Genomic DNA, 14,985 nt, shown 5'->3' on the forward strand with positions numbered 1-14,985 from the left:
GTGACCTGTGCTCGCACACAGGCTTCCTGGTGGCGGCAGCAGCAGCCTTAGCGTCTCATGCCCGTCTCTGGCGTCCGCGCTTTTAGCAGCTGTTCGCGCCCGTCTCGAGCTCCTTTAAGCAGCGCTCTTAATCCCCTCTCCTCGCGCACCAGGAAACAAAGAGGGAAGAAAAAGTCTCTTGCCTCTTCCGCAGGTCCAGACTTTTCCCTGGACTCCCTCCCAGCTAGATGTGGTGCACTAACCCCCTGCAGGCTGTGTTCACCCCGCCAACCCCAGTTCTCTCCCTGCGCTCTGACCGAAGCCCGAGCCTCAGCTCCCAGCTCTGCCCACCCTGGCAGGTGAGCAGACAAGCCTCTTGGGCTGGTGAGTGGTGGTCGGCACCGATCCTCTGTGCTGGAATCTCCCCGCTTTGCCCTCCGCACCCCTGTTGCTGTGCTCTCCTCCGCAGCTCCAAAGCTTCCCCCCCTCCACCACCCGCCGTCTCCGCCCGCGAAGGGGCCTCCTAGTGTGTGGAAACCTTTCCTCCTTCACGGCTCCCTCCCACTGGTGCAGGTCCCGTCCCTATCCTTTTGTCTCTATTTATTCTTTTTTCTTTTGCCCTACCCAGGTACGTGGGGACTTTCTTGCCTTTTGGGAGGTCTGAGGTCTTCTGCCAGCGTTCAGTAGGTGTTCTGTAGGAGTTGTTCCACGTGTAGATGTATTTCTGGTGTAACTGTGGGGCGGAAGGTGATCTCTGCGTCTTACTCTTCTGCCATCTTCCCCTCTAGGCTATATATATTGTTTTATATTTTATTTTTGGCTGCATCGGGTCTTCGTTGCTGCGCGTGGGCTTTCTCTAGTTGCAGCGAGCAGGGGCTAGTCTTCATTGCAGTATGTGGGCTTCTCATTGCGGTGGCTTCTCTTGTTGTGGAGCACAGGCTCTAGGCGGGTGGGCTTCAGTAGTTGTGGCACGAGGGCTCAGTAGTTATGACTGGCGGGCTCTAGAGCACAGGCTCGGTAGTTGTGGCGAACAGGCTTAGTTGCTCCACAGCTTGCGGGATCTTCGCGGACCAGGGATCAAACCCATGACCCCTGCATTGGCAGGCGGGTTCTTAACCACTGCGCCACCAGGGAAGTCCCAGGTCACAGTATTTTAAAAGAAGATAAATATTACTTAGCTGGAGGCCACAAATAGGTGTCAAGATTCTCCCATATAGTGCTGGCAGCCCTAATTTATGTTATATAAGGTATAGCTAGGCCCTCAGTTACCTGAATTGGTCATGGAATATGCTGTTGTCAATGGGATAATATTTGGAAATGTCCATTTCACCCATGTAACAGGTTTGTATAGAACTCCTCGGCTGTGCTGGACCAGTACAGCACTAGAGATGCATCAGTAAGCAAACCAGAGTCCTGTCCTGTGGAGCTTGCACTTAAGCAGGAGGAAATAGACCATGAGCCAGTAACAGAGTAAATCAGTAAAATGCACTGTGTACCAAAGGTCAGATGGGTGTCACAGAAGAAAAAAAGAAAGAAAAAGAAAAAGAGGGATGGGCAGTAACAGGATGGGTGGAGCAGGTTAGAACTGCAGTCAGAGAAGGCCTCATGGGGGAAGTGACATTGAGAAAAGACAGAAGAGCAGGGTGGGTCAAGTAGATATGTGGGGTAAGAGCCTTCTAGCCAGAAAGAAGAGCCAGTGCAAAGGCCCTGAGGTAGATAAGATAAGCAAGAGTTCATGGATAAAGTTTTCGTGGACCCATAGGCAGAGTGGAGAGCGGATGGATGCCCACGAGGATCAGGGTCCTCCTCCATGTCATCTTCAGGAAGTCCCGTCACCTCCCGGTTCTCTGAGCCCCAGGTCTACCCCAGACCATGAGGCCAGCACTTCATGAAGACAGGCTTTATCACACTGGGCATCCCACTTAGTCTCTGGAATGGATTCCAGCGCCCTAATTTCAGTCCTGAGCATTCTGCTTCTCAGTGGCTCCTCCCGTCTCTGTCGCTGTGGTGCTCTTCCTTTGTGTCTGCTTTACCCTTCTCTCCCGTTGAGGATCATGGTTCACACTCTTCCTCTAGTTACACCCTGCTTGGCTGCCTTCAACCCCACCCTAGGAAAGGTCTCCAGACTCGGTCCTAGAATCTTGCACTTCAGAACCTAGAAAACACACTCCCACCCCTGGGTTCTTCCTGGACCCAGAGTCAGGGTCAAAACCATCCAGCCGGGCTTCCCTGGTGGCGCAGTGGTTGAGAGTCTGCCTGCCGATGCAGGGGACACGGGTTCGTGTCCCGGTCCAGGAAGATCCCACGTGCCGTGGAGCGGCTGGGCCTGTGAGCCATGGCCGCTGAGCCTGCGCGTCCGGAGCCTGTGCTCTGCAATGGGAGAGGCCACAATAGTGAGAGGCCCGTGTACTGCCAAAAAAAAAAAAGAAAGGAAAAAAACCCATCCAGCCCTCACAGGGCATTAGATTAGATGATTCATTAGATCTTATCATGGGCTAGTACTCCTCAATCCTAAGAGAAATCTCTAAAAGTGTAATGCACTCCTTACTGCCTTAGAAACTGATGTAGTAGACACATTTTATCCTTTCTTCAAAATGCAGTCATAATTACATTATACAGTGGAGAATCGCTCTTTGGGAACATTTGTTGTCCTCTTCTACAGACAGACCAAGGGGTTATAGGATTATATGTGTCCTGGTCCCAGGAGAGACCCCGACACATACCTGCTTGCAGAAGCCTATGCGTTCAGCTTGTTTTTTCTGTTTTTGTTCTTGTCATTTGACTTGTTCTCACAAAAGTAGAGTGACGACCTCAGTTCTCTGTCCCTCTGAACAACATTATCTAGCAAAACTCATTACTGATTTAAAGAGGCTGTTTTCTCTCAACAAATTTTCTTCCCCATAGTAACTTTTCTTCACTGTTACCAAAACTCTCTGAAGTACACTTGAATTCACACCTTGTATTGTCTTCTGGGCTTCCTGCCTACAGAGATTCTCCTTCCAATTTCTCTCCTTTCGTGAAAGAGCAGAACATCCTGAATCTCTGTGTGTGTCCTCTGTGGCACTGAGGAGCTATGACATACCAGGTCCTCAACAGACTAGCTGAACTAACTCTAAACCATTCCTGATGTTCCTGTCAGAATAGCCCAAATATTTCATCACTTCTAGGGGCCTGAACTCTCAGGCCCCACTGAAAAACATGTTCAAGTCCCACAGCAGAGTTGTATAGAGTTACATTCTTTGTGTGGGATTTGTACTGACACGTGGCTTTGCTGTAAAAGCAGATACCTGCAGAACCTCTGTGGCTTAAAAGGACAAAGTTTTACTTCTTGCTCATACTCCAGGTGTGCCATGGTCAGCTGGGGGCTCTGCTTTGCTCTGTGTCACTCACTCAGGAATGCAGGCTGACAGGCTCCCCAACTTGGAGCATTGCCGTTGTTGGGACAGACTGTATTCGTTTCCTATTGCTGCTGTAACCAGTTACCACAAACTTAAGTGCCTGAAAACAATGCAAATTTATTGTCTTCCAGTTTTGAAGGTCACGGTCTGAAATGGGTCTCATTGGGCTAAGATCAAGGTGTCGGCAGGACTGTTTTCCTCCTGGAGGCTCTCGGGGAGAATCTGTTTCCCTCCCTTTCCAGCTTCTGGAGGCTGCCTGTGTGCCTTCCTCCATCTTCACAGCCAGAAGTGGAACATTTTCAATTCTCTCTGTTGCCTCTGCTCCATCGTCACATCTTCTTCCACTCTGCCTCTCCTGCCTCCCTCTTGTGAGGGTCCTTGTGATTACACTGGGCCCACCTGGAGAAGCCGGGATCATCTCCTTATCTCAAGATCCTTAATCACACTTGCGAGATCCTTTCTGTCCTGTGAGGTAACATATTCACAGGTTCCAGGGGTTAAGAGGACGTCTTTGGGGGGGCCATTATTCAGCTTACCACACAGAGGGAGGTGATGGTGTCCAATCACACGCAGGCTTAAATATTCCACCCAGAAATAGTCACACTTCACTTTTCATTGGTCAATCAAGTCACATGGCCACACCTAACTTTTATGAGGCAGGAAGTACAATCTCTCATGTATCTAGAATGAAGGGAATAAGAATAAACACCCTGAATTCTTCTTCAGGATTAGGATGAAGGAGAATGCAAAAGGCCTTCACTACCATGGTAACAACAAAATAAATCTACATGAACGAAGAATCATACTTTTCTATTTGGTGAATAGGTTGTAGATGCAAGGAAGCCCTGATTAACTGAATTTCAGGTAGGAATGAGCCCCCCACGGTTGAGCCAAAAGCCCCAGCTGAGGCAAACACCTAGTCTGGTATAGGTAGATAGAAGAGCAGGCCTGCTCTAGAGGAAGACAGTGTGGGCAGGAGGCAGCCAAGATTTACATGGTTGAACAAAAGAAAACAAATATAAACCCCCAGACCCAAGAAGCTGAGCAACTCATAAGCAGAGTGAACATAAAGAAAATCACAGCCAGTCACTTTGTAATCAAAATGCTGACAACAAAGTTAAAAAAAAAATCTAAAAAGGAGCCAGAAGAAAAAAGACATATTATATGCATACAAAATTAAGCTGACATCTCATCGGAAACAATAAGGCCAGAGACAATCTTTAAGTGCTGAAAGAAAAAAAAATGTCTGCAACTTAGAATCTATAAACTACCAAAATATATTATAAAAATTAAGGCAAAATAAAGGCGTTTTTTGATAAACAAAAGCTGAGAGTCATCTCTAGCAAATTCACACTACAAGAAATGCTAAACAAGTTCCTTGAGGCTGATAGAAAATAACATCAGATTGAGTAAGTTAACAAGAGAGAAAACACACATTTCAAACATCAGGATTAAAAGGGGGTTATTGTTAGCAATTCTGCAGAGATAAAGGATTAATAAAGGTGAATAAAGGGTTTTTGAACAATTTTATGCTAAAAAGTACTAAGTTAGATGAAAAGGACAAATTCCTTGAAAAACACACTTACCAAAACTGACACAGGAAGAAATAGAGAATCTGAAGATCCTCATGTTGATTTTAAAAATTGACTGTGCAATTAAAAACCTTTTGCAAAGAAAACTTCTGTCAAAGATAGTTTCACTGGTAAATTCTATCCAACCTGCAAGGAAGAAATTATACCAACTATACACAAACTGTTTCAGAGAATAGAGGAGAAAATCATTTCCCAATTTTTAAAACTTTTGGCCAGCCCCAACCCTAAGACCAAAACCAGACAAAGACATTACAAGAAAAGAAAACCACAGACCAATATCCCTTTTGAACATAGACACAAACATCTTTAACAAAATGCTAGCAAACTGAGCCTAGCATTTTTTTTTATGACCAAAAACTAGTGTTTTTTTCCTCAGGAATGTGGGGTTGTTTTATTTAAAAATATTAACATAATTCATCATATTATCAAAATAAAATGGAAAAATCATATGACCATCTCAGTAGACACAGGAAAAGCAGTCTACAAAATTCAGCACCTATTCATAATAAAAACTCTCAGCATGCTAGGAATAAAAGGAAACTTTCTCAACCTGACAGAGGTAATTAAAAAAAAAACCTATACGTAACATCATATATAATGATGAAATATTGGAATTTTCACCTTAATATGGAGAGCAAGGCAACACTGTTCACTCTCACCACTTCTCTTCAACATTGCACTGGAGCTCACTATTCACTGGGACAATAGGGCAAAAAAAAATAGGCATATAAATTGGAAAGAAAGAATTAAAACTGTCTAGAGCTAATAAGTGAATTCAGCAAGGTCTCAGAATACAAGGTCAATATACAAATATAAATTGTATTTCTATACACTAGCAGCAAAATTAAAAAATTAAATTTAAAAAATACCATTTGAAAAAATGGGTCAGATTGAGGGATGTTGGAATTATGTTTATGGTGTGTTGGAATCATGCATATGATGGTAGTAATGAATGATCTGAAAATAAAATGAAGAAAGCAATTCCATTACAGTAGCATAAGCAGCATAAAATAGAATAACATACTTAGGAATAAATTTAACCAAGGAGGCAAAAGGCTTGCAGGCTGAAAACTACAAAACATTGTTGAAAGAAATTAAAGACCTAAATAAGTGGAAAGACATCTCATTTTCATGTATTGGAAGACTTAATATTGTTAAGATGGCAATACTTCCCAAAAGCAACATATAGATTCAATGCAATTCCTATCAAAATCCCGATGGCATTTTTTTTACAGAAATAGAAACGCAGCCTTATATTCAGATGGAATCTTAAGGTATTCCAAATCACTAAAATAATCTTGAAAAGAACAAAGTTGCTGGACTCACACTTCCTGATTTCAAAACTTACTAAAAACCTATGGTAATCAAAATTGTTGTACTGGCATGAGAACAGATATAACACCAATGAAATGGAGTAGAGAGCCCAGAAATAAACCCTTACATATATGGTCAGTTGATTTTCAACAAGGGTCAAGACACTTTAATGTGGAAAGGACAGGCTTTTTAACAATTAGTGATAGAAAAACTGTATATCCATATGCAAAGGAATGAAGTTGGGCCTTTACCTTACACCATATACAAAAATTAACTCAAAATGGATTAAAGACCCAAACGTAAAAGCCAAAACTATAAAACTCTTAGAAGAAAACATACAGGAAATGTTTCATGATATTGGATTTGGCAGTGATTTATTGGATATGACACCAAAAGCACAGGCAACAACAACAAAAAATAGATAAATTGGACTTCATCAAAATTTTATAAGTTCTGTGCACCAAAGAACACTATCAAGAGAGTAAGTAAAAAGACCACCTACAGAATGGGAGAAAATATTTGCAATTCATATATCTGATAAGGGTCTAGCAATCAGAACATCTAAAGAACTTTATAACTCAACAACAAAAAGACAAAAGCCTAATTTAAAAAATGGGCAAAGGACTTGAACAGACATCTTCCAACAAATATATACAAATGGCCAATGAAAAGATGCTCAACATCATTAGTCACTAGAGCAACACAAACCAAAACCACAATGAGGTATCACTTCACACCCGCTAGGATGGCTAAAAAAAAAAAAAAGACCAGAAAATAAACAAGTATTGGGGAGAATATGGAAATATTGGAACCCTTATACATTGCTGGTAGGAATATAAATTGTACAGCCACTGTGGAAAACATTTTGATGGTACCTGAAAAAGTTAAACGTAGAATTACCAAATGACGCAGCAAGTCTACTCCTAGATATATACCCCAAAGAACTGAAAACTATTCTAACAAAAACTTGTACATGAGTGTTCATAGCAGCACTATTCACACTAGCCATAAGGTGAAACAACCCAAATGTCCACCAACTGATGAATGGATAAATAAAATGTGGTTTATCCACACAATGGAATATATCAGCCATAAAAAGGATTGAAGTACTGATACATGCTACAACATGGGTGAACCTCAAAAACATGCTAAGTGAAAGAAGCCAGATGCAAAAGACCACATATTACATGATTCCATTTGTATACAATATCCAGAATAGGTAAGTCTGTAGAGACAGAAAGCAGGACAGTGGTTGCCAGGGGCTTGGGAGAGGTAGAAATGGAGACTGTTAATGGACACAGGTTTCTTCTGGGGGATGATGAAAATGCTCTAAAATTAGATAGTGGTGATGGTTGCACAACAACTGAATTGTACACATTAAAAAGGTTTTTACTCTATGTAAATTATATGTCAAAAAAATTCTATGCAACATAGGACTATACACCAAAAAGTGAATACTGTCACAATACACCTATTAGAATGGCCCAAATCCAGAGCACTGACAACACCAAAAGCTGACAAGGATGAGGAGCAATAGGAACTCTCATTCACGGGGGAGAATGCAGAATGGTACGGCCACTCCCGAAGACAGTTTGACAATTTCTTACAAAACTAAGCGTACTCTTACTATATGATCCAGAAACCACGCTCCTTGGTATTTACCCAAAGGAGTTGAAAACTTACGTCTACACAAAAACCTGCGTATGGATGATAACAGCAGCTCTGTCCATAATTGCCTAGACTTGGAAGCAACCAAGATGACCTTCAGTAGGTAAGAAGATAAATTGTGGCACATTCAGGCAATGGAATATTATTCAGGGCTAAGGTCATATGAGCTAGTAAGCCATACAAAGACATGGAGGAAAATTAAATGCCTATTAGTAAGTGAAAGAAGCCAGTCTGGAAAGGCTACCTCATGTGTATGAGTCCAACTATATGACATTCTAGAAGAGGCAAAACTATGGAGACAATAAAAAGACCAGTAGTTGCCAGGGGTTGGGGGGAGGGGAGAGATGAATAGGCAGAGCACAGAGGATTTTTAGGGCATGAAGATACTCTGTATGATACCATAATGATGGATGCATGTCAAAATACATTTATCTAAACCCTGACATCATACTCAAAATAATTAATTCAAGATGAATAACAAACTTAAATAGAAAAGGGAACCAAAATGCTTTTAGCAGAGAGCATGGGAGAATATCCTCGTGACCTTGAGGTAGGCAAAGATTGCTTAGAACACACAAAAAAAAACCCATTCACTGTACAAGAAATACAGTGATCAATAAAAGGGCAGCAAAATTAAAATTCAGTTCATCAAAAGATACCATTCAGAGAATGAAAAGGCTGAACAGCACTGATGACGATCACAGCCTGATTAGCGGCAGAGGGCCTCAGCACTGTTGCTGGCTTCCCACTCACCTGCTTCAGAGGCTTGGAGCTTTGCAAAGTCCTTATCAAGTCCTACCCATCTTTTCTCTCGCTTAGATTGATAGATTGACAGGTTGTGAAGGTTGCATTTGGCCCTGACCAATTCAAGAGCTTTTTTGTCTAACAACAAAGCCTACGCCTCTACTAACATTTCTGCAAACACCAATCGGCCATGGTTTTCTCAACTTCCTTTTTACTATTCAATTGGTAGCCAAGTGGCACGGAAGGCCTTAAAAGTCACATTTTTAACATCGTAATGAAATTGACAGTTCTGAAACTGCCTGCATATTACCTCAGCCTGCTCGGAAGCATCTCTGTAAACTTCATACTGTGAATACTAAAGCACTTCTTATCTGTAGCACCTCGCAAAGCACATTGACATGAAATTTCACATAAGCTCCACAACACACAGGGATTATTACCTTCATTTTCAGATGAGCACATTAAGATTTCTGAGCATTCCTGTTAACCTATCCTTTACCTATCTAGTAAGCAGAGGTGTGGAGTGCAAACCCAGATCCTCTGCCTCCAAATCCAGACTTCTCACCTCCTTGTCAGGCCTGGCCCTGGGACATGGTAGACATAGTCTCAGTCACTAACTCTCCTTCGTCAGCATGGGGGTGAATCTGTGTGCAAACAACATTTGGCAGAATTTACAGAATGGTGATGGAACCAACCAGACAATGTGCCTGTCTCAACATGAGCTTGTGCCCTGTGAGTAGCCAACGTGGAACCGTCGAAGGCTCTGGGCAACTGAAGGTTTTGTTTCATGAAAGTAAGCAGCGCTAGGACCTCCAAGTATGAGCAGACCAGTCAGGTTTTGTTTAAACTGGGGATCCTTTGAGCACCGGTTACCAGTGGAAGGGAAGTGAGCAAACTGCCTAAAGAGACCAACTCAGCAGGCTCTGGGTGTGGGCAGTGCTCAGAAACGAGCTTTAAGATGTTGAAGTCACTCAGTTGCTCTGCAGCTTTTTGATTGGCTGATTGTATTGTGAGCCTTCTAATCGTTGATTCGTTTTGAAATGCCAAAGCCCTTACTAACAAAATGAAACAGACGGGGAGGATCACTTGACAGAGGACTGGGCACGTAGGGGACTCAGTGGAAGTTGTGCCAGCAGCCCCCTGCCCTAACCCTTTTGGGCCAAGTTTTCTGTCCCAACCCACACAGAGTGGAAGGGTATGAAACCAGGGAGCAGCTGGCAAAGGGGGGAAAATGGGTGCCAGGACTGAGGTGTGAGGAAGCCCAAAAGACTAGATGGCAGGTAAAACAAAACAGGGAGGTGTTCGGATTTTAGCGGGGGGGCAGGACTGCGCAACAGGGTTCATGGTGCGTATTTCAGTCTTTCAAAGGCACTTGCCAGCCTGTTGATTTTCCATTCAACCGAGTCTGCCATAAGTTGATTCCATGATGGTGTCCTAATGTGTTCTGTGCCACACATAGGCAAGCCAAGGCACTAGCATTATGTTTGAGATATTTCTTCCGAGAACAAGAAAATTTCTCCCCAAATTTCCCCTGGATAACATCTCTCCCCTTCTCAAATCCTCCCATTCCCCATAAAACAACAACAGCACAAGAAATAAATGAGGGATGAAATCAGAGTAACAAGTATTTATAACTTCACAAATTACTCCAAGAAAGAATGGACCAGACTTCACATACACACAATAATATATGGAATCTTCTTGCTTGGGGTGTACGGCACCTCGCTACTACCAGAAATTACTGCTTCGTTATCACAATTCCTACAAGGTAGAATGTGGTGGAGTCAGCAAAAATGCTTTTATGGGAAGTTTGCAAATAATACTATTTCTTATGGGAGAAATAATTTTGGCAAGAATGTCTTCTTTTCAAGTCATACCATGTAACATATTACTTTCTGAATCAGAAATAAGTCAAACCAGAATTTTTTAAAAAAATCAATTATTTATTTTTGGCTGCGTTGGGTCTTCGTTGCTGTGCGCGGGCTTTCTCTAGTTGCAGCAAGCGGGGGCTACTCTTCGTTGTGGCGCGTGGGCCTCTCATTGCGGTGGCTTCTCTTATTGCAGAGCACGGGCTCTAGGTGAGCAGGCTCAGTAGTTGTGGCTCACAGGCTCTAGAGCACAGGCTCAGTAGTTGTGGCACACGGGCTTAGTTGCTCCGCGGCATGTGGGATCTTCCTGGACTGGGGCTCAAACCCGTGTCCCCTGCCTTGGCAGGCAGATTCTTAACCTCTGTGCCACCAGGGAAGTCCCCAAACCAGAATTTTTAAAGGACATAGTAATAGTGGTTCTTAATTATTATATCTTGAATATATAATAGATATTTAAAATAGCAGTAAAGAAGGTTAAAGTGGGTGAGTTTTCACTTGGTAACTAATGATACTTTATCATGTCTATAGTTTGAAAGGCAGCATTTAGGATCCACAAGTAAGATTTTCTTCAGTGATATGGGATTCAGCAGTTGCTGCTCTATTGGGGGTTGTAGAATGACTTTTCAAAAAAAGCCATTTTTTTTAAAGCCAACTTTTTCTCTTAGAACAGTTTTAGATTTACAGAAAAGGTGCAAAGATAGTACAGAGTTCCCACATAGCCCACACCCAGTTTCCCTGATAATTAACTTTTCATGTTACATTTATATACATTTGCTAGAATTAATGAACCAATATTGATACATTGTTATTAACTAAACTCCATACCTTATTTCAGATTTCCTTAGTTTTTGCTTGATGTCATTTTCTGCTGCAGGATCCCATTTAGGACATCACATTACATTTCATCATTATGTCTCCTTAAGTTCCTCCTGATTATGATGATTTCTCAGACTTTCCTTGTTTTTGATGACCTTGACAGTTTCGAGGAGTACTGGTAAGTTATTTTGTAGAGTGTTGTTCAGGTGGGATTTGTCTGAGGTTTTTCTCATAATTAGAGTGGGCCTGTTGGGTTTTGGAAGGAAGACCACAGAGGTGAAGTGTAATTCTCATCACATCCTATCAAGGTACATGCGAGCAACATGACTTACCACCAGGATGTTAATAGGATGATGTTTTACTTTACTGGGAAGCAGGGAGCTTGCTGAAGGATGGGCCAGAACCCCAGCCCCCAAGCGTGTGTAGGAGAGGTTGTAGGGGAGGGGCCTGAGCTCCAGAGCACAGAAACCTGACGAAGCAGGGACCTGTTCCTCTTGGGAAATCCCGGTGGTTTACACTGCCTAGTAATGAGATTGCTTCCAAAGCGGGAAAGCGTGCCCTGTGCCTGGTCCCATCGGGGGCCTGGTGAGTGGATGCCCTTCGATGCTCAGGAAGGGTTTTGACAGTGCTGCAAGGAAGCCCAGGGACCCTCTGTGTCTGGTGCGGGGGAAGGGGTATGGGGGTTCAGGTGAGAGTAATTTATGAACAAGGATATATGCTTAGCGGGCAGAGGCTATGTATAAAATGTAAGCCCCCTGACGGGAGCATCCTAAGTAAATTAAGGCACAAGCATTATACAGATATGGCACAAAACCAGCTGGTAGGAGAAACACGCCTGAGGTTTGAATCCAAGTGTTAGAAGGCGCAGAGCATGGGGACGTCCCAGGCTAGGCTGAAAAGTGTTCAGCACGGCTCAGGGCTGCAAGGCTGGAAGGCAGGAGCCAGCTGGGTCTGTAACGAGGCTGTCTGCACAGCACACTGGACCTCAGCTGTGCTCCGCTCCCTCTCTCCACCAGGCCTTGGGGATGGAGGTTACATCTCTACTCGTTTCCCCTTGTTCGCATTCCAGGACTCCGCCTGGCATGGGGGCTGGAATTCTTTCAGGCCCGGGGTTTCTACATGAGCTCCTATGTGGAAAGTCGCTGGGCTGCTCCAGGATGTCCTCTGCTGTGCCCCATCCTGTCCTCCTTATCACAGCTGCAGGCGGCCTGAGCCACATTCCTCCTGCCTGAGTCATTGCCCCAGGCCCCAGGCTGCCTTTCCTCCAGCTTGGCCTGGGGGCCAGCCCCTGTGCAGCCCATCTCGTTGCTTGTCCCTTTATTCGTCAAGAATGCGACAGATTTATTTTTGTCACCTGCATGGAATGGCAGCTATTAGCCAAAGAAAATTTTCCATACATTAAGTTCTTCCCTTTCCTCTTCAGCATCCTTCTCATCAAGATCTAGCCTATCTCATCCCTACTGGGCCCTACTCCTAATCACAGCATTATCTGTATATTTTTTAACTTAGGTTTCCTTGATGGTTATAACACCATTTGATCAAAAGTCTAAGCTATGTTTTTAGGTTTAGACCGTGCACGCCCATCCACCCACTGGTGGACTTCTGACCTCCACCTTCCTGCTTGTTGATGTCTTATCCCCTAGAGCACCTTACTAACCCTCCTATGGCAGAAGGCTTCCATTCCCCACATGAATGGATGAATGAATGAAAGGGAACAAACACAATGTTGCCTAATGTCTAAACCAAGTGATTTTGAATTTGTTGAATTAACTGGAAAATTTGACACCAGGTGGATCTTATTTTTCGTAGATAACTGGCAGGCCCCTGGAATCCTGTCATATTCAATTTCAAGTTTAAAATACCTCTAATACATAATTTGGGGCTAAATTTTATGCTAATTACTTGATTCTAGATAAGCAACAAGACATTATGGTGGTTTTGGAAAAGGTATGGAAGGAAAACTTAAAATTGAAAACATTCTCTTCATGGCCATTGACATTTTTACCCAGAAATTACAGTGAGACTGCCTAGTATCCCCACAGCATAACTTAAGTCAGGGGGTATTTATTCTGAGCACAACCCTCTTACTTTTAAGAATTATTCTCTAAACATTGAATGCCCATTATGTATCACGCAAGATGATTAGTAATTTCTAGTCATTTTTCCCTAAAAGAGGAAATATTCCCTAGTGTACTCACTTCTACTCTCTCCGTGGTTTAGTCATCAAATGTTTACCAAGCTCTACCATGTGCCAGATGCTCTCAGTGCCAGGCTCCCTGCCCTTAAAGGGCTCAGCCTGGCGACCATGCAAGGCATCTAGCATGGAGCCTGTGGACCACCAGAGCTAGCGGGTGTGTGTGTGTGTGTGACAGGGAAGGGACAGGGAAGCTTTCTGGAGGAGGTAACTGCTAAGCTGAGTGCTGAGGGATAAGGGAACTCTCCAAGCTGTAGCAGACAAGGAATGAGCTCGCCACGTTGTGGGAAATGAAATGTTGTGTTGGACACAACTTATTTGAAAGGAGACATTAGGCCAGAAATTTAAATGGGAATTAAGAAGCAGTCTTCCATATCCAGGACATAGCTCTGCGGTAAAACCAGGATGCCAAGTCTCCATCCCTTCATCAGGATCTGCTCCTCAAGAAGTGGTGAGGCTTGGTGAATGAGGATTCCAGAGAAGCCAGGGCACATCCTCCCAGACACCTTTCTCCTTCCCGGCAGCCTCGTGACCAGCTTGGACCATGACTCCTGTGCAGCCCTGGGCAGACAGCCCAATATCCCTGGGCCTCAGTCTCCTTCATGGTTAAACTTGGAGCAGTGATGCTCCCCAGTTAGGAGCTGTTTCTCTGAGTTCTTGGCCCAGCTCTTGTAAAATGCAGATACTGCTAGGCACCTAAATGAGTTCATGCTGGTCTCAGCATTGTGTATAGGTAACAGGAAGTGTTTGCCCATGGTGAGGGTGTGTGTAGACAGAATGGGGTTGGGCCCTTCCTTACAGAGGGACCTGCACATGGGGTGGGAGGGAGGGGAAGCAGTGCCTGGCTTAGAGCTTTGCTTCTGGCCCCGCCAGTCCCCATTTACTCTGATTTAAAAGACAAAACAGAAGCTATAGTTTCTGGAATGATCCTGGGTCACAGACTCTTCAGAAATGGAAGGTACCTCACCACTCATCACTCCCACCTTTGATTTAGTCCAGTCAATTTCTGTTCTTTTCCATTAGATCCAATGACTTAGACGGGAACAAAGCAGTAGTTTAAATAAATATCATATCTGGCAAAGCCATGAAGCATTTTCCGCCTAGTTGTTGGTTCTCACTCAATTACTTGTGAAGCGTGTAAGTCGCGCAAGCCTCACTGCTGGGTGTGGTGATGGCAGTGAAAGGTGGTTTAGAAGAAATGTGTCCACCCAGTCTTCTCCTTTAGAGAAAGGATATTGCTCAGGGTTCTCCAGAGACACAGAACCAGTTGGATGTGTGTATACCTGTAGATGTAGAAAGAGAGATTTATTTTAGGGAATTGGCTCACGTGATTGTGGGGCTGGCAAGACTGCAGTGTGAAGGGCAGGCCAGCAGGCTGGAGATCCAGGGAAGAGCTGAGGTTGCAGCTTGAG

At 43.8% G+C, this 14,985-nt stretch overlaps 1 long non-coding RNA gene across 6 annotated transcripts in view; it reads left to right on the top strand.

The window, feature by feature from the left end:
- Nucleotides 1-14,985, top strand: part of LOC117307694 (uncharacterized) — a 39,586-nt gene that overhangs the window by 12,783 nt on the left and 11,818 nt on the right. For all 6 annotated transcript variants that reach the window (XR_012325374.1, XR_012325372.1, XR_012325373.1 and 3 more), the window contains exon 2: nt 11,438-11,557. This is a non-coding gene — a long non-coding RNA (uncharacterized lncRNA). The remainder of the gene's footprint in view (nt 1-11,437; nt 11,558-14,985) is intronic.

This window comes from Tursiops truncatus, chromosome 13 (assembly GCF_011762595.2).
Source record: "Tursiops truncatus isolate mTurTru1 chromosome 13, mTurTru1.mat.Y, whole genome shotgun sequence".
Taxonomy (NCBI): domain Eukaryota; kingdom Metazoa; phylum Chordata; class Mammalia; order Artiodactyla; family Delphinidae; genus Tursiops; species Tursiops truncatus.